This window comes from Hordeum vulgare, chromosome 5H, assembly GCF_904849725.1.
Source record: "Hordeum vulgare subsp. vulgare chromosome 5H, MorexV3_pseudomolecules_assembly, whole genome shotgun sequence".
Taxonomy (NCBI): Eukaryota; Viridiplantae; Streptophyta; class Magnoliopsida; order Poales; family Poaceae; genus Hordeum; species Hordeum vulgare.
In genome coordinates, this window is record NC_058522.1 from 240405921 (window position 1) to 240425636 (window position 19716).

A 19716-nucleotide genomic window follows, 5' to 3' on the forward strand; every position below is an offset into this window, starting at 1 on the left:
ATCCTACACCAACATCTTTGGTGCGCCACGTAGGGGGAAGGATGGTCGCGTCGACCTGATCTAGAGGTTAGCGGCTGGATTTCTTCATCCGCACAACCGCCATGGCTCCCAAGAGGTGGAGCGCGACGACGGCCCGAGACACCAGTGCCTAGTGCACCTGCCATGGTGCAGGAACGAGGGGGCACGGGCGCGGGAGAGGGAGGTGGAGCCCCGGAACGCCCACAACATTCCGGAAATCATACATGGGCGAGCGGGATCTTCCGCGGCCCTGGCGACCCCGTGCGTGCCGGAACGTCTAAGGACGCACCTGCGCAGCCGACATGCGGCGTGGCTACTTCTAAGGACACCAGAGGGCTCGCTGCGACGCCTATGCCATGGCCTTCCCAGGCCATGCACGACGGGCGGCCCCAGGACGGCGACCCTTCGCCACCGCAGTGACGAACCCCTGGTCCTCAAACCCAAGACACACATGGGAGGCAGACGCGCGCTACGGCGAGGAAGGTTGGCGCACGCTTGCGTGGCTGAGAAGGGGCTCCTTCTAGCACTGCCAGGAGCAAGAGCTCCTCCTGTTCCACCCGCTGCCGCCTCCCCCCTCTCGGGCGGAAGCACTGAGGTGCGCACATTTACTCCTAGATTTTCCTCCGACGGCAGACAAGCTCAAGAAATGGAGGGCCACCATCCAGAGCCTCATCGCCCTCGCCAAAAGAGACGGGCCACAGAAGCTTGAGACGTCGAAACGACCCTCCAACGGTCCTGCCCGCGACTGCATAGAGGACGGTGGAGATGCTGCCGCAACGGTTCATTCCCCGCCAAGGCGGAGGCAACAGGTCATCGATTCCAACGACTCCACTGGATCCTCCGACCCGCGCACCCGCTACGATCAGCGTCACTTCCTGTGGGAGAGGCACAAGGAGGATTCTAGGACCCTCATCGAGCGGTGGCGGGAGATACGCCACCAGTCAGACAAGCGAGCCGAGACCGTCGCGGACGCGCGGTCCTCGGGGTACCCTGACGCTCTACCCTACGAGGTGGGTTGCTCGGCCTCTACCCCCGAGCTCCGGCGAGTCCAGTGGCCCAGCTCCCGTACTTTCAAGCCGGAGATACCCGAGAAGTATGACGGTAAGACTCGCCCGTCCAAGTTCCTCAGCATCTACACCATCGCGGTGCACGCGGCGGGGGGCCGGGACGACAAGATACTCGCCAACTACTTCCCGTTGGTGCTTAAGCCCAACGTGAGGTCTTGGTTGATGCACGTGCCCAAGAACTCCATATCCTCTTGGAAGGACCTATGCTAGGATTTCGTTGGCGCCTTTACTGGCGGCCACCGAGCCCCTGGCCAGGAGAGTGACATGCACATCATCCCCTAGAAGGAGGGAGAAACTCTCCGCAAGTACACCCAGAGATTTAGCCTCATTCAACAAAACATCCCGGATGTCCACCCAGCCGCCGTCATCAGTGCGTTCCATCAGAACATGCGCAACCGGAAGATGCGCAAGGCATTGGCGATGAACAAGGTCCCCGACGTCACCGAGCTATACGCTCTGGCTGACAAGTGCGTGCGGGCAGAGGAAGGGAGGAGGCTTCCTGGCGAAGGCGCTAGTGTAGAGGCCGACTCCAAAGATGAAGACGCTGACCCTTCGAGCAAGGGGAAGAAGCGCAAGAAGAAGAGGACGAGCAAGGCTGTGTTTGCTGTCGAAAGTTCTGGCGACGCCGACGCTGACAAGAAGGCTAAGGCGGAGAACCCCGGTAAAGGCGCTGCCGGGTGCGACTCCTGCCACGCCTTGGCAGCCGCCGACAAGCCGGATTGTTCCGGCAAACAGTATTGCAAGAGCCACCCTACCAAGGGCCACGACCTCCAGGACTGTCGCCAAGTCGCGGAACTCGCCGGAGAGAAAAATGCTGAGTACGAGAGGCACGACAAGGAGAAGGCCAAAGATGATGCGGAGGGGTCCGACAGGAAGAAGGGTGGCCGCGGAGGATACCGCGTCAAGGCCCAAAACAAGCAGGAGGGGCCCCCGCAACGGTGAGACGGGAAGGAGGAAGATGAGGACGAAGACCGCCTGGAAGATGACTCCAGCAACCACGAATTTTAGAGGGCCACTAATATGATGTGCCTTGACAGAGGCGCGTCGCTACACTGTTCCCACCGCCAACTGAAAAAGTGTGCGAGAGAAGTGAGCGCAGCCGACCCCTCCGTCAGGATCTATAATCCCCTGAAATGGTTGAGCACGCCCATCATCTTCGACTCTGAGGACCACCCTGACCAATTTACTATGGTTGGCTGTTTGCCATTGATTGTTTCGCCAATGATCCCCAACCTCAAGGTGACGAAGATGTTGTTGGATAGCGGATCGGGCCTGAACCTCATCTCTCGAGGCTGCAAATCCAAGACGAGGATCTCGAGGAAACGGGAGCATTTCAACGGATCAACTCTGGGAAGATCCAGCTGAAGGGGAAGATCACGCTGCCGGTAACCTTCGGCAGCGACCAGAACTACAGGACCGAGAAGGTCGTCTTCGACGTCGCCGATAACCCATTCGCCTACGATGCAATCCTCGGGCGCCCCAAATTGCCCAAGTTCATGGCGGCATCACACTGCGCCTACAATACATTGAAGATGCCCGGTCCCGTCGGCGTCATCAACGTTAATGCCGACAAGAAGGACGCGCTTGTTTGCACCAACGGCCTCTTCCGGGAAGTCGTCGTGGCGTCCGCCGACAAGGCGCCCACTCCCGCCACCTCGGCTCCCGGCAATAGGAAGAGGAAGACCAGCAAGGAGGCCCGTCAAGCCGTCCCCAGAAACGCACCTCCTCAGAGTACTACGCTGCCGGAGCAGAGGTGCCAGAGAGCTCCGCCGGCAAGGACAAGAAGTCAAAGGCTGCCCCGCCTGAGACCAAGAGGGTGCCCGCCAAGGAGGATGGTACGGGTGGGACTTTCACCATAAGTTCCACCCTGGACAACAAATAGGAAAGCACGCTCATCACCTTCCTATAGGTGAATCTCGATCTGTTTGCGTAGCAACCTTCAGATATCCCTGACATTCATAGGAAGGTGATTGAGCACCACCTAACTGTCTGCGCTTACGTGCGGCCAGTCAAACAAAAGGTGAGGAAACAAGCTCTGGACCAGCAAGAGTTCATCGCCGAGGAGATCAAGAAGTTGGAAGCAACATGCCTAGTTAGGGGAGTCATCCATCCTACATGGTTGGCCAATCCAGTCGTAGTTCGCAAGGCGAACGGGAAGTGGCGGCTGTGTATCCATTTTACTAATGTCAATAAAGCTTGCCCAAAGGACCCTTGCCCCTTGTTGTGCATCGACCAGATTGTGGACTCCACTGCTGGCTGTGATTTGTTGTCCTTCCTCGATGCCTATTCGGCATATAATCAGATTTTCATGGCGAGGAAGATGAAGAGAAGACCGCGTTCATTACCCCGTGCGGAACGTACTGCTTCGTGCGTATGCCTTTTGGGTTGAAGAATGCCAGATCCACGTTCATTACCCCGTGTGGAACGTACTGCTTCGTGCGTATGCCTTTCGGGTTGAAGAATGCCGGATCCACGTTCATGAGGGTGATCCAGATTGGTTTTGAGCCCCAGCTCCACATGAACTTGGAAACTTATATGGATGACATAGTGGTCAAAACCGAGGACAAGGCAACGCTCATACAAGATTTGGAGGAGACATTTGCCAACCTACGCAAGATCAACCTCAAGCTCAACACTGAAAAGTGTGTCTTCGGTGTCCCATCTGGCAAGTTACTCGGGTTCTTCGTGTCCAAGTGGGGAATCGAAGCTAATCCCGACAAGATCAAGGCCATCGAACAGATTGAGGCACCGAAGCGCGTCAAGGACGTACGACGCCTAGCCGGCTCTGTCGCCGCTTTGATCAGATTCATCTCCAAGTCCGCTGAACGCCCTTTTCCCTTTTTCAAAATCTTGAAAAGGCAGGGCCCATGCAGTGGACCCCGAAGGCGGAAGCAGAATTGCAAGACCTGAAGAAGTATATTTCCATTGTGCCAAAGCTGGTCGTGCCTAGGCCACAAGAGTCGCTGCTCCTATACCTGGCCGCGACCAACCAAGTGGTCAGCGCCGCTTTGGTGGCGCAGAGGGAAGAGGCTGAAGCTTCGCCGGTAGAAGTTGCACCATTGAGTGATGCAGAGCCGGCACACGAGCAAAGATCCAGATAGAGGAGGGGACTAGGGATGCCAGACCTCCGCCATCCGGTGAGCCGACGCGGAAGCAGAAAGTGGTGCAGCGCCCCGTCTATTTCGTCAGCTCCCTCCTACAAGGAGAGCAGTCCAGATACTCGGGGGTACAAAAATTGCTTTTAGGCCTCCTCATGGCCTCAAGGAAACTGCGCCATTACTTCCAAGCACATTAGGTCACCGTCATGACCCGTTTCCTTCTAAAAAGGGTTCTGCAAAACCCTGATGCCACTAGCAGGATAGTGGAATGGCCATTGGAGTTATCCAGTTTCGGCTTAAAGTTTGAGAGCACATCAACCATCCAGAGCAGAGCCCTGGCAGAGTTTATTGCTAAGTGGACTCCAACACCTGACGACGAGATTCAAGAATCAACCCTCCGAGGCAGGGAAGCAAGCCAAGAGTGGATCATGTACTTTGACGATGCGTTCTCACTCCAAGGGGCAGGGGCCGGCGTGCTGCTTGTCACCCCAATAGGAGAACACCTGAAGTACGTGTTGCAGATGTATTTCCCCCGGGAGCAATCGACCAACAATACTGCCGAGTACGAGGGGCTCCTCGCCGGTCTCAGGATCGCGACAGACCTCGGAATCGGAAGGTTGATAATCTGAGGCGACTCGCAGTTGGTCATACGAAAAGTCAACAAGGACTACCAAAGCCCCCTAATGGAGGCATACGTCGAAGAAGTGAGGAAGCTCGAAGGGCGCTTCGATGGTCTACAGGTAGAGCACGTCCCCCGTGCCGAAAATACTATCATCGATGACCTGTTGAAGCGTGCAGCCCTTAAGTTACCTGTGGAACTGTTGGAAATATGCCCTAGAGGCAATAATAAATTAGTTACTATTATATTTCCTTGTTCATAATAATCGTTTATTATCCATGCTATAATTGTATTGATTGGAAACTCAAATACATGTGTGGATACATAGACAACACACTGTCCCTAGTGAGCCTCTAGTTGACTAATTCGTTGATCAAAGATGGTCAAGGTTTCCTGGCCATAGGCAAGTCTTGTCACTTGATAATGGGATCACTTCATTAGGAGAATCATGTGATGGACAAGACCCAAATTATATACGTAGCATATTGATCGTGTCATTTTATTGCTATTGTTTTCTGCGTGTCAAGTATTTATTCCTATGACCATGAGATCATATAACTCACTGGCACCGGAGTAATACCTTGTGTGTATAAAACGTCACAACGTAACTGGGTGACTATAAAGGTACTCTACAGGTATCTCCGAAGGTGTCCGTTGAGTTAGTATGGATCAAGACTGGGATTTGCCACTCCGTGTGACGGAGAGGTGTCTCGGGGCCCACTCGGTAATACAACATCACACACAAGCCTTGCAAGCAATGTGACTAAGTGTAAGTCACCGGATCTTATATGACGGAACGAGTGAAGAGACTTGCCGGTAACGAGATTGAAATTGGCATGCGGATACCAACGATCGAATCTCGGGCAAGTAACATACCGAAGGACAAAGGGAATGACATACGGGATTATATGAATCCTTGACACTGAGGTGCAACCGATAAGATCTTCGGAGAATATGTAGGATCCAATATGGGCATACAGTTCCCGCTATTGGATATTGATCGAGGAGTGCCTCGGGGCATGTCTACATAGTTCTTGAATCCGCAGGGTCTGCACACTTAAGGTTCGATGATGATTTAGTATGGTTGAGTTATATGTGTGGTTACCGAATGCTGTTTGGAGTCCCGGATGAGATCATGGACGTCACGAGGGTTTCCGGAATGGTCTGGAAACGAAGATTGATATATAGGATGGCTTCATTTGGTTACCGGAAGGTTTTCGGGCATTAACGGGAATGTACCGGGAGTGACAAATGGGTTCTGGAAGTTCACCGGGAGGGGGGCAACCCACCCACGGGAAGCCCAATGGACCTAGGGGTGGTGCACCAGCCCTTAGTGGGCTGGTGGGACAGCCCAAGAGGGCCTTGGTGCCAAGGAAAGAAAACCAAAGAAAAAGGAAAAAAAGAGAGGTGGGAAGGAAGAGAAGGACTCCACTTTCCAATCCTAATTGGAGTAGGATTGGAGTAGGACTCCTCCTCTCCCTTGGCTGGCGCACCCTTGAGGGCTTGACCCTCAAGGCAAGCCTCCTCCCCGTCCCTCCTATATATAGTGGTAATTTAGGGCTGATTTGAGACAACTTTTGCCACGTGCAACTCAGATCTAGACACCATAGTTTTACCTCTAGATCGTATTTCTGCGGAGCTCGGGCGTAGCCCTGCAGGAGTAGATCCTCACCACCACCGGAGCACCGTCACGCTGCCGGAGAACTCATCTACTTCTCTATCTTTCTTGCTGGACCAAGAAGGCTGAGATCATCGTCGAGCTGTACGTGTGCTGAACGCGGAAGTGTCGTCCGTTCGTTACTAGATCGGAACGGATCGTGGGATGGATCGCGGGACGGTTCGTGGGATGGTTCGCGGGGCCGACCGAGGGACGTGAAGACGTTCCACTACATCAACCGCGTTTCTTAACGCTTCCTTCTATGCGATTTACAAGGGTATGTAGATCCAAATCTCCTCTCGTAGATAGACATCACCATGATAGGTCTTCGTGTGTGTAGGAAATTTTTTGTTTCCCATGCAACGTTACCCAACAGGAACCAGGGACTTCCGTGCTACGGCTCATCCAACCATCTGTGGCGACATCAGCCCGGCAAGAAAAGATAAGGAAGTTGGGCTCCGGAGAGTACTTCCCAGCAGACCTGCTGGGAAATTCTGGCAAGGGTCTTGACGGGGGAGAGGTTGCCGGGGAAGGCCTCCAGCCTGCCGGGGGGATACCACCCTGGCGGAAGAAATGCCTTTGGTCCTTGTCGTCAAGCCACAAGCTCCGGCATGGGCACAACAAATCGTCTAGTACCTTCAGACCGGGGACCTGCTCGAAGAGCAGGAAGAAGCAGAAAGAGTAGCCCGTCAGTCCAACATGTATCAATTCATCGATGACACTCTATACATAAGATGACTGAACAAAGTGAAGTTGAAATGCATCCCCCAAGACGAAGGCCTGGAGCTGTTGGCCGAGATACACGGAGCCATATGTGGCTCCCACGTAGGGTCAAGAGCGCTTGCCGACAAAGCATACCGGCAAGGTTTCTTCTAGCCCACTGCCTTCTAGGATGCAACGACACTAGTAACCAAGTGTTAAGCGTGTTGGTTCCATTCAAAGAAAGCTCATCAACCAACTCAAGCACTCCAGACAATCCCTCTCTCCTAAGAATTTTCAGTCTGGCGGCTCGATATACTCGACCCCTTTCCCCACGCCGCCGGGGGCTTTGAGTACTTGTACGTGGCAATCAACAAGTTCACAAAGTGGCCGGAAGTGGAGCCGGTGAGGAAGATGACCGCGTAGTTAGCCATGAAGTTATTCAAGGGAATAGTCTGTCGTTTTGGTGTCCCAAACAAAATCATCACGGACAACAGCGCCCAATTCATGAGCCGCTCCATTATGCAGTACGCCCAAGATCTCGGTAGCCAAATATGCTTTGCTTCTGTTGCCCACCCAAGGAGCAACGGGCAAGCGGAAAGGGCAAATGCTGAAGTGCTGCCACGACTCAAAACAAAGACTTTTGACACGCTGTGTAAACATGGATGGAACTGTATTGACGAGCCGCCGGTGGTTCTTTGGTCGATTAGAACGACACCAAGTCGAGCCACCGGCCAGACATCCTTCTCCCTGGTCTATGGGGCGGAGGCAGTTCTTCCCACATAACTCATTTGCGGATCACCTCGGGTGCTTGCTTACGATGAGCTCGAGCAAGAGAAACAACGCCAAGATGACGCCGTGCTCCTCGAGGAAAGCCATCTTCAGGCAGCTGTGTGAGCCTCTCGCTACCAGAAAGCCCTGGGTCGCCACCATAGCCGCAAGGTGCGAGCTCGAAGTCTTGACGAAGGCGACCTTGTACTTCAGCATGTTCACTCGACCAAGAACTCAAACAAGTTCACGCCAAAGTGGGAAGGTCCATATCGGGTACTGCGATTCACCAGGCCCAGCGCAGTCCGACTGGAGACTGAGGATGGAATTCCGCTGAGCAACTCCTGGAATATCGAACATCTTCGCAAGTTCTACACGTAGGGAGAGGCCGCCGAGTACACCAGCGACCACCTTTTGTGCAAGTCTTGCCGATGTTGCATGTAATCCTTTGTACAAAGCCAGGCGAAGACCCTAAGCACAGTCAAATAAAGTTTAGCGTCATGCATCATCTCGATTTATCATGATTAAGGCATGCATGTATATAATCTAGGGTTCGGTGTAGCACATAAACTGACAAGCACCAAGATATCTATGTCTACTTTCTCTTATTTCTTAGCACTAGACAGGTTTTTCTCCGCGCACAAGTTTGCCGGGGGGGGGAGAAGGGAGAAGGCATAGAACAGACAAGACAAGAACGAGCCCGGAGTCAAAAGGAGAGTCGCGGTCCAAGTGACAAGTGACACAAACTCCGAACAAACTCCTGGTTCAAGGGACATCTCCTTACCAGTACCTTCCAACTCTTGTATGGAAAACTTGTGTGCCGAAGAGCCTAGCCACGGCTGCCCTGAATACTATCTGGAAGTGTGCTTGTCGACTAGTGGCCTCTAATGGTCGCCTCATTGAAAAGAGATGCGCTCGATAGTGCGAAGGCAAAATACAGAGACGACAAGACACCTCGTCGGTGGTGACGACCCTGGCAAGGAAGCCAAGGCCTATCTTCAGTGGCATCTCCGGCAAGACATGCTGGCGGAAACGCAACAGAAGGATAAACCATACAAAGAAAGGGCGGCTGAAAGGAGATCGCACCCATTCAAGAAAAGTAACATGTATATTAAAAACGTTGATAGGCGTATTTTAAGCTTAAAAGTGTCCATCAGTTTAAGATCGCATGGGACAGGGGTATGCGAAGCTGTTAATCCCGGCAGGAGCCTTGCACCCTCTTGACTCGGTCCACCCTGTTAACGATGGGCATGACGAGCTCTTTGAGCGCCTCGAGGTCCAGGCCCTTCGGTATACGCCCAAGCGAGAAGCTCATGCCGGGGTTTCGGTATGCTAGTTTGGTGAGCTCCTTCAAGTGAACGCCTCGGCAGAGCTTGCGGCACTCGTCAGTAAGGCGTGCTGATTCACCGGCCTGGCGATGCTTCAAAGCGTCATCCACGCCTTCGAAGAACAATGTCAATCGGGCACTATGGGACACCGCCGGGTCCAAAGGGTATCCGAAGCCTTGAATGCCCATGGTGGACATCTGCGCATCAACCCTTCCGGCCACGTCGACAAGACGCTTAGTCCACAGCTCGACCTCGCATGCATAAGCTGCATGGGCAGGGGTAACGGACTTGAGCTCGTCAGCCTCGCCTTGAAGCTTCACGGCCAGGGCCTCCTCGCGAGCTCGAATGTCTTGGAGGGCCTGCTCCGAAGAGGCCAGTTTCCTTTGCAACTCGGCGACGGCGTTGTTGGCGGAGAGGAGCTTGGCGGAAGCATCGGAGGTGGCAGCTTGAGCCTCCGACGGGCTAGAGAGGGTCTTTTCCCTCTGTGTCCTGAGCTTCGAGGCCTCCTTCTCGAGCTCGACGAGGTTCGCTTCCAGATCCCTTGCCTTCGCGGCAAGCTCGTCCATGGCCGCTTCGGCGACAACGGCCTAGTCCGCCGTCTTCTTCAACTTCTCGGCGAAGTCGGAGGCTTGGGCGGGAAGGGCACATTTGTGCTGCTCCGCCAACCCTTGTGTACGCTGCACCACGAGACACCTCGACCTCCTCGTCTTTTGCACGAAGGCAGTCGCCGAGCACCCTCTCGCGGCCAGTGATGTCCTCCTCGGCTGCGTCAAGGCTGATGCGAAGGGAGTTGAGGTGGACCTCTTCGGCGGCATGGAGTCTTTTCGCCGCCTCCTCCTCCTCCTTCTGGATGTCGTAAGTATTTAGGAGGAGCTCCTCCCTTTCGGTCTTCGATCGAGCGCGCTCCTCCTGCAGCTCTAAGAAGGCTTCGGCGAACCATTGTTGCGCCTGATCAAAGCGCTGCTAGAGCGCCTCCTCCCTCGCCTCACCAACTGCCACCCGGGAGTCGAGTTTCTCATTCCGGGCGCGATAAAGGGCCTGGAGCTGGCTTAGGTTGTCCTTCATCGACAGGAGAAGCCGCTCCTCGCCAAGCTTGCTGCCGCCGGCCTCCAGCCCGGTAATGACTTTAGACCTCCCCATCAAGGGCCTCTCCTGCCACGATCTCACTGATGTGAGTCATCGCCGGCGGGCTGATAAATTGCCCCTTGCCTATACGGATGTACCCGCCAGGGTGAGGGACCGCTCAGGAGGAGGGATGGTCTCCCACGGCTCCCTTGTCGATGAGCAGGGAGCCCGCGTCTGGCGCAGCTTCCTCCGTGGCAGCAGCAGAAAAACTGCCAGCATGCCCTTAAGTCTCTTTGACGCTCTACTCCATCGAGTCCTCGGCGGTCTGGGCCCGGACCTCCGCCGCGGTCTCCCTGGCAGCAACTTTGTCGGCCTCGGCCGTGGTGTCCAATGCTATCTCCTCAATGATGAGGTCAACATGTGCCTCACCCAAGCAAAGAGAGGGGAGGAAAGAGCCTGAGGTCCGGGAAGGATAAAAAGAAAAAAAAGGGAAGGGAAGCGTGGGTGTCCCCAGACGGGATACTCACCTTCATCCGGCAGGGGCGAGGTGGCTGCCCTCTCCCCGGCAACATCGGTGACCAACGCGGGGTCCTCAGTCTCCAATCCTATCGGGTCCTCCTTGGCGGGACTTGCCCTGGCAGGGGGGTCGCCCCCCATGTGGCGAGGCCGCTGGTGATTTCCCTTGCTGTCGGGCCTTCCCTGCAAAATGAGTGATGTCAGTGGAGAAGATCACGTTTCCGGTTCTCGGCAAGGGGAAACAGGCGGTGGACCCACGCTGGCGCCTCTGCTGCGGCAGACTGAAGTCGACTCTGGTGCCCCGGAGGTGCTAGCCAAGGGTCTGTCGCTCGCTGACACCTTTGCCCTCTTGGCCATCCTTTGTGCCAGCGTCTCCATTTCCTTGAAGAGGCCAAGGTCAAGACGAGTCTCATGAGAAATAACAAGAATGAAAGAATGAGGGCGTGGGTGCGTACTCTTCTTCCTCCTCCGAGCTGAAGGTCAAGAAGTCAAAGTTCAGATCCTCCTCGCCTCCAGTAGGAGGCGACACACCTCTTGAGCGCTTGGCGGGGATGAAGACTGGAGTTTGCCGCGACGGGAGCCAAGTGTCGGCGCATCGAACGACCTGTTTGGGCCTTCGGTGGATCAAAGGCTCCTTGGTCTCTTCCTCCTCCTCCTCCGCCTCATCAGGCACATGGACAACGGAGGGGCCGTGGGCAGAGGAGCTGCCGGCTTCCCCGAGAACCGTATTCGCTGCCGCGGTCAACTCCCCGTCGAATTCTTCTTCGTCGAAGGACCCGACCTCCCCCTCCGCCTCGGCGGGGGCCCTCTCCTGAAGCCTAGTGGCTATGAATGCCACCTCATCTTTGGTGGTGGGGCGGATGAGCACAAACTCTTCCACCCTGGCAACCTTCTCCGACAAGTGGTCGAAGAAGGACAAGATATCCTCGTCCGACGGCTGACCCCAGGTCGGAAGGATGCCATGGGCGTTGCACTCTGGCATCATTGCCTTGAGCACCTTCAGGGCCGAGCTGATGAACGGAGGTATAACGCCCGCCGAAAGCCGGAGCTTGGGGTCGAACTTGAACAACTTTCCGCAGACGAAGGCGTGCTGCAGGACGGTCAGGTTGTTATACAACCCCTGCCTGCAGCCGCATTATGTCTATCGCGTTCGAGTACGCCGACGCCAGCCTCCCCCTCTATGCTGAAGGGGGGCGATCCGCATTCGGATGAAATCAGAGGCCACCATTTCCATCATCAGCCCTGTGGCCCTCAGGCGCAGGATCCTGGTGACGGGGATGGCCAATTTCTCATCGTCTGGGTCGAGGCTGCTCCAGTCATCGCCCCGGCCTCAATCTTGGCGGTTCTAGGCTCGCAGAAGGGAAAAAACCCTTTTCCCGAATCCAACACCACTTCCCTCACCACTCCTTCCCCTTCTCCCGAAGAGTCCCTTCCAGGTATGCCTCCTTGCACCCGGTCCGTGAGATCCAGGTGATGGAGCATGAATGGGCGTCCCCTCTTTGGATTCGGGGGATGAAGTAGTGGCGGAAGAGGGCGGTGTTGGGGATGATGCCGATGAAGTTCTCGCGGTTATGTGCGAATATCGACATGCACATCACGGCATTCGGTGTAAAATCCGGAAGCCGGAAGCCGTGGGTCTGCATGATATCAACGAAGAACTCCGAGAAAGGTGGGCAGAGCCCGCAATAGAAGAAATCAGCGAAGAACGGGTACTTATCCGATTCTGGGCCCGATTACCTAGTGTTCACGATGGTGGCCGGATGCGCCGTCGTCCTCAACACCCACATGAAGCTGTAGCGATCCGACAGGGCGCACGCCTCAAGCCCCGGGGGGAAGAAGCAAGCTCGTGCCGCTTCTTTGCCATCTCCTTCTCCGTGTTCGCTAGCTGCCCTTCTTGGCTCTGCTCCCCTTCGGCAGCATGAAGATTGTGGGAGGGGCTGCTACTGGAGGAAGCGGTTTCGGGAGCAGAAGGGGGGAACATAGGCTCGGTCTCGAGGAAGAGGATGACAACGGCGGCGAGATTGGAAGAAGAGGATAGTAAGGAAGCAACCGCACCCCTCGTTCTTTTCCATTATAGGGAACGCAGGTCGGCCCTTGGTTGCCCAACTAACAGCTCCACGCGCACGCGGTTGCCTCGGCCATTGCACGTGCGCCGCACACCCTCCCACTTCGCGCGTTCAATGTGTGGCGTGGGGAAAGAAAGCATGTAACGACTCGATTCCGATAAGCCCGGCGCCCATGAGTCCGCGCACCGTTTTGGGCCTGGCCCGACAACGCCCGCTTGCGTGTGTGGCCTAGGCCCGGGGGCTTCTGTCAGTGCACTAAAAACTGGGTCTCCAGTGCCCCGGACTAGTGAGCGGACACTGACAGCGCTCCGCAGTGGCAAGGCGCATCGCTGGAGCTTGGGGAAAAAACAAGACTCGAAAGCTACCAAGTGTTGATTGCAAGCCCCCCGGCAAGCACTCGCTTGCTGGGAAAGAAGAAGAGACCCCGACAGGAGCTCCCTGTCGGGGAGATAGACAATGCCATGGCGAGACCCTCCCGTCGAGGAAGAAAGACTAAGAACCGGCAAGCCACCCTTACCGGGAAGACTGACAAGACCTCGGCAGGCCATCGCCTCCCGGCCGAGAGGAACAAGAAGAGCCCCGGCAAGGTAACCCTGCCGGGAAGGAAGAGAAGGCCCGAGGAGAGGCGCGGGCCCAGGGTGCCCTCACGACCTACGAACGCCTCCACTGACGAACACGCCACCGCCGATGCATGAGCCAGGCGTCCGCTCGCATGCCAGCGCAACACCCTGAAGTTGCCACGTATGGGTACATGTCCAACCCCCCTGACCAGGTCAGGGAAGTCTGTCGAAGCATTTATTGCACTATAGTAATACTGTAACTGTCGGTCAGGGTTGTTTCACTCGTGAACCCACCGTTCACCCACTAAGCCACTGTGGTGAACCCTTCACCTATAAAAGGAGTCTCGAGGATCAGTAGTAAGGGCTTTTTGGGTTTGTGACTAATCGAAAGGCTGTAAAGAAGGACAGATCTACAGTAACCCAAAACGAATAACTAAACGCATGCAGGAGTATGGTTTGACGCACCACACGACCCGAACTTGGGTAAAACGATCTTGCCGGGCCCTGACTGTTGGTTCTGCTCTTGCCGTGACCCGTGTCCCCGCCAAATCAATAAAAAGGGGACCGTTGAGGCCCCCATAGGTGTCGATCCTACACCAACACCGGCACTGGTGGAGACTTTGACGTCAAAGCTCTCCCCCTCCACGACTATCCTGTTACGACGCACCCCTGGTGGATTGATGTACCGAACCTTGCGGACGTGAACATACTCGTTGGCTGGCGGGGGCCTAGACATACGAGGTTGGCCGCCGGTAGCATCCTCACTGGCCAGAGGGGGATCCTCATCCATCGCAGCCTCCACACCTTTGACGGCAGGAGAATCACCGGCGTGCACCCCAGGTCCTTCGGTGAACTCCTCTATTCGTTCCTGGGTGGCCCGATCCCGCGCCTCCGCAGCAGACTCGCTCGTGGCAACCTCATCGGCGTCAGCGGCTGCGTCGTGGACGGTCTCCTCGATGACGGAGTCAACATTCATCTCCTCCGCCGAGGAGAAGCCCGGGGTACAAGATAAATAAAAAGACGATCAGAACGAGGCGAACATCCGGGAAAACAGGAGGATAAACTTTCAGACATCCTTTCCCAGGACACTCACCCTCGTCAAGCTAGTTATGGGAAGATCATCGGTTGTCAGGGGCTCATCCTCGGGTGTCGCAGGCCTCGGTGACTCCCGTTGGGGAATGGACACCCGAGCGGTGAAAGCTGCCGGCAGCTCCTCTGAGGCAATTGTCGAAGGACCGCTGTCTGCCGACACCTTAGCGCTCTTTGCCATCCTTTGGGCCAATGTCTCCGTGTCCTTGAGAAGAAGAACCGTCACCTGATGAGTAAGAGCACAAGGCGAGGGGTTCGAAGGGTGTAAAAAGTCAAACACTTACTCCTCCTCCTCACCCGAGTTGAAGGCCGAGAAATCAAAATCCACGTCCTCCTCGACATCCGCAGGGGGAGCCGCGGCTCTTGGGCGCTTGGCGGGTGCGATAGGCTTACTTTGCCGGACGGGGATGTTAGAGCCGGCGTGTCGAAGCACTCGCCTGGTCCTCCGGCGGGCTAGAGACTCCTGCTCTTCCTCCTCCTCATCCTCTACATTAGACGCCCGTCCCTCCGTAGGGCCTCCGGTCGCCGAGCTGCTCTGCTCTCCGAGGAGCTACTCCTCCTGCAGTGCCTCCTCATATGGCGCCCTCGTCATAGAAGCCGACGCTCCTCGCCGCCTCGGCAAGGGCCCGCTCCTCAGCCCGGCTGGTGATGTACGCCACCTCCTCGTTGGTGGTCTCGCGGACGAAGCCGGTCTCTTCTCTGATGGGCTTCTCCGATAAGCAGTCAAAGAAGGACAATCATCCTCCTCCTTGGCCTCGATCCAAGTCGCAACCACGCCATGAGCATTACACTCTAGCATCATTGCCATGAGTGAGCTTAAGGCAGAATTGTTGCACAAGGGTACGATGCCATGCGGCATCCAAGGCCTTGTACCCGACTTGAACAGCTTCTCGCAAATGAAGGCCCCGTCACCGTCAGTTTGTTGTTCAAACCAGTCCGCTGTGGCATGATGTCTGCGGCGTTCAAAAAGGCTGAGGCTGGCCTCCCTCTCCTATTCTGGAGGGGGGCGATGCGCCTGTGAATAAAGTCGGCACCCACCATCTCTATCGTCAGCCATGCGGCCTGGAGATGCAAGATCCTGTTGACGGCGATAGTGAGCTTCTTATGTTTCGGGTCGAGGTCACTCCAATGCTTGTCACGGGAGTCGATCTTGGCGGTCCTGGGCTCGCAGAAGGGCAGATACTTCTCCTCGCAGATCCAACACCAATTCCCGCGCCATTCTTCCCACTTCTCCCGAAGGGCCCCATCCAGATACATCTCCTTGCATCCGGTCCTCGGAATCCAAGTGATGGAACCCGAAAGAGCATCCCCTCCCTGGATGCGGGGAATGATATAGTGGCGGAGGAGGGTGGTGTTGGGGGTGATCCCGACAAAATTCTCGTAGAGATGCGCGAATATAGACATGCATGTCACCGCATTCGGCGTGAAATCCAGAAGGTGGAAGCCGTAGATGTGCATGAAGTCGATGAAGAACTCAGAGAAGGGAGGACAAAGCCCGCAATAAAAGTAATCGACAAAGAAGGGATACTTCTCTGGAGCACCTCTAGATTCTCCTGGTGTCACTTAGGTGGCCTGATGCACCTTCGTCTTGGCCACCCAGATATGCTGATAACGCTCCTTCAGGAAGAACGCGTTGGGCCCCGGGGAAAATAGGCGAGCTCCTTCCACATCTTCGCCAGCTCCTTCTCCGTGATGAATGGTTTCCCTTTCTTGCCTTTTCCGCCCTTAGGCGCCATGGCAACGGCGGAACCTGCGGTTGTCTGGAGAGCAGCCTCGAGAGCAAAGGTGGAGGTGGGAGGGAACTTCAGCTGGAAGAGGGAGGCGGTGGCGGTTTCAAGATTGAAAAGAACTCGGAAGGGACGAAGGTCTTGTGCGCTTGCGTTTCCCTTTCTTATGAGAAGAAAGGTGGACGCACCGGCCGACCCTTGCATTCCGAACCAATGGCTTAGCGCGTGCGTGGCCACCTCGGCCACTGTGCGCAGGCCTCCCCACTTCTTCTGTTCAATGTGCGACGTGGGAAGTGCCGTTTACAACGGCTCCAAAGCTACAGAGTCCCCTGCCATGGAAGCTCATGCACTACTTTGGCCCTGGCCCAGCAACGACCCACGCACGAGCGTGGCCTAGGCCCAGGGGCTCCTGTCGGTGCACTAGAGACTGGGTTCCCTCGTGCCCCAGACTTGTGCACGGGCATCGGCGACGCCCCTAACAGCAGTGCTCAGGGAAGAACAACAGGAAGGCGATCCAAGACCCACCAAAAGCACGCCCTTCCCTCTCTCCAAGGGCGTGGAGTACAAGGGCTCCAGATGCAAGTCCCCGACAAGCCCTCCTTGCCAGGAAGATTCCCAAGGCCCCGGCAAGCCCACTTGAAAGTGCGTTATATCGACTAGACGGGGGGTGAATAGGAGATTTTTAGAATTTCATCGCTGAGGAAATTCCTCTTGAGGAAATTCCTCACTGATGAATAACTTGCAGCAGAAACAACAAAGGATCAGGAGTGCAAAGTATTACTACAACAGTTTTTTTGATGAGGAATACGAAAAATATTTTGCATAGTACGCAAGCACAGAGTAAGCAGGTGAGGATTAACTAGCGTGAAGAATTTGACGTTGTGGAAATTCAGAGAAAGTCTGTAGCAAATTCTTCAAACAGAGATTCTAAAAATCTTCAACATACAATATTGAGGAATTGAAAGAGGTTAAGAAATAGAACCTGTATCATGGTGAAGACAGTGGTTGATGACCGAGTTCCAACTACCGTGACAGTCGTACGTCTGGTTTGGAGTGGCTTGGTTTTGAAACCAAAAGACACACAGTCCCTACCGTCTTCTCCTCTAGCTAAGGACACACAGTCCTCGCCCAACACTCGTGGTAAGTCTTCAGGGCAGACTTCCAAACCCTCACAAACTTGGTCACCTGGTTATCCACAGTTGACTGCTGGATTGCACTAGACCATGACGCCTAACCATCTGGAGGATGCACAGTCCTCAAAGGTAAAATGCTTCAGTTCCGCACAAGAACAAATTCTTCAGTGATGCTCAATCACTTGGTTTTCGGTTTGTGGTTTGGTGTTTGGGGTATTTCTTCATTGATGATTTACTCTCGAAGACTCTCAGGAATTTTGGTTGCTCTAAATAACAAGTGTTAGTTTCTCGCGGAGCAGCCAACGAGCTAGTGGTTGTGGGGGCGGCTATTTATAGCCTGGGAGCATCCCGACATGATTTGACATTAATGCCCTTAAATATTATGACCGTTGGTGTGTATAAGATTGGCGAGGTGGCGCGAATTGCGGAAATGGTCGGGACTCTCAACTGTGAGAGTCCTCATGTCTCTCATATTTCTCACTTGAGGCTTTTGTAGGATTAGGCTTGGGTTGAGCATCATAAGGAAATTCATTCTGTAGTGTTACCTTGACGCCCTTTAACAGTACGGTGTTCCTATGACTCAAGAGTGAACAAAATGAAACCGAAAGAATAAATCTTCACGCTTCAAAGTCTTCAGATTGATTTTCCTCAGGACACATCGAGTTCCTCATCTTCAGTATCTTCATGAGAAATATCAATTTCATCGCAATTTCTTCGCGATCCAAATCTTCAGCATAAGACCAATTTCTTCAGCCAAAGATATACATTTTTAGGGGTCGATATTCGTCCTATAACTCAAATGCTCAGTGATTTATAGATCATGTGTACACTCATGAACACATTAGATACTTAACCTATAAGTCTTGAAACCACCAAACTCACTAAGGGCACTAGATGCACTTACAATCTCCCCCTTTTTGCTGGTTGATGACAATTAGGTAAAGTTTTCAATGCGGATAAAGATATGAAGTGTAAATACTCAGTTTGGGGAATTTGAAAACAAGATACAAATAGACTCCCCCTGAAGATGTGCACACTTTGAGGAATTAGCTTTTCACAGCAAATGCACATTCATGATTTCTATGATGGAGATCTCCCCCTTTATCTTGTAAATCATGCATACATATGACATATAATATGATGAATTTGAGAATGCATGATGAGAAATGGTATCTGACGAATTTCACCTTGCGCGCATTAATATTTTGAGGAATAAGCTTGCGAAGAAAAATGTTAAAAAGCATCAGAGAACCATCGGGCTTAAGTTACAACTCATTACATAAAACACTTCAGAAGAACCAAGAGTTTGTAACTTAATAAAGTTTATAAGCCCCAAAACTTATCCTTCGTGAAGACTAACTCAGATTTCTCCCCCTTTGTCATCAAGTGATGAAAAGGGACAAAACTAAGGACTAACGCCCCATGAAGACTTTCACTTCTTGCTGATGAAGATGAGGTGTGAGGATTCTTGGCGACAGGCTTCTTCCTTGGGCCAGTAGCAGTGTCTTCTAGTTCTTCATCAGATTCTGCAGTGCGGAATGAAGAAAAGGAACTGTCCTCAAGGTCTGGAACTGGAATTGGATTGAATTTCTTCTTGGAGGTCACGACCAGTCGAAGTCCCGAGTAAACTCCAATTCATCAAGTTCTTCTTGAGTCTTTAGATGAGCCAGGGTGGCCCACGTACGATCAAAGACCTCATGAAGATAGTAGTGATTTTTCTTCACTGCATTCTGAGTCTTGTTGAGGGTTTTCACAATGGCACTGAGTTGACGTTTTACCCATTTGTGATTGCGATCGACCTTTTGATGATGGCCGAGGAGTAGTCCTCTATTAGTTATTATCCTTGGGGCAACAGAGCTAGGCGGATCCTGAGTCGTAGTTTCATCATATGAAGAATATGATTCTGCTTCACGAAACTGGCCATCAAGGGGCCGACTTCCTTCATCTATGACAAATTTTCCTTTTCCTTCAACAGGCTCAAATGTCTTCTTGATGACTCTGATCAGAGGCATATGTCCAATGCGATTGTTGAAATCAGCATGATAGTTGATGCCTGACCTGCGTCTGATGAATCTCATGATCCACGGAGCATAAATCCTCATGTCAAATGGCGACATTGCATTATTACCCAAAGTCCTTAGGAAGAAATCATGAAGATTTATAGGTATGCAATGGATGATGCTGAAGAGGATATTCTTCATGATTCTTACTACATCTTCCTCATCATCATGGCCTTTGATAGGTGCAAGGGTATTGGCCAAGATTCTGTAAACGGTTCGTGGTTTATACTTCAAGTCTTGAACTAG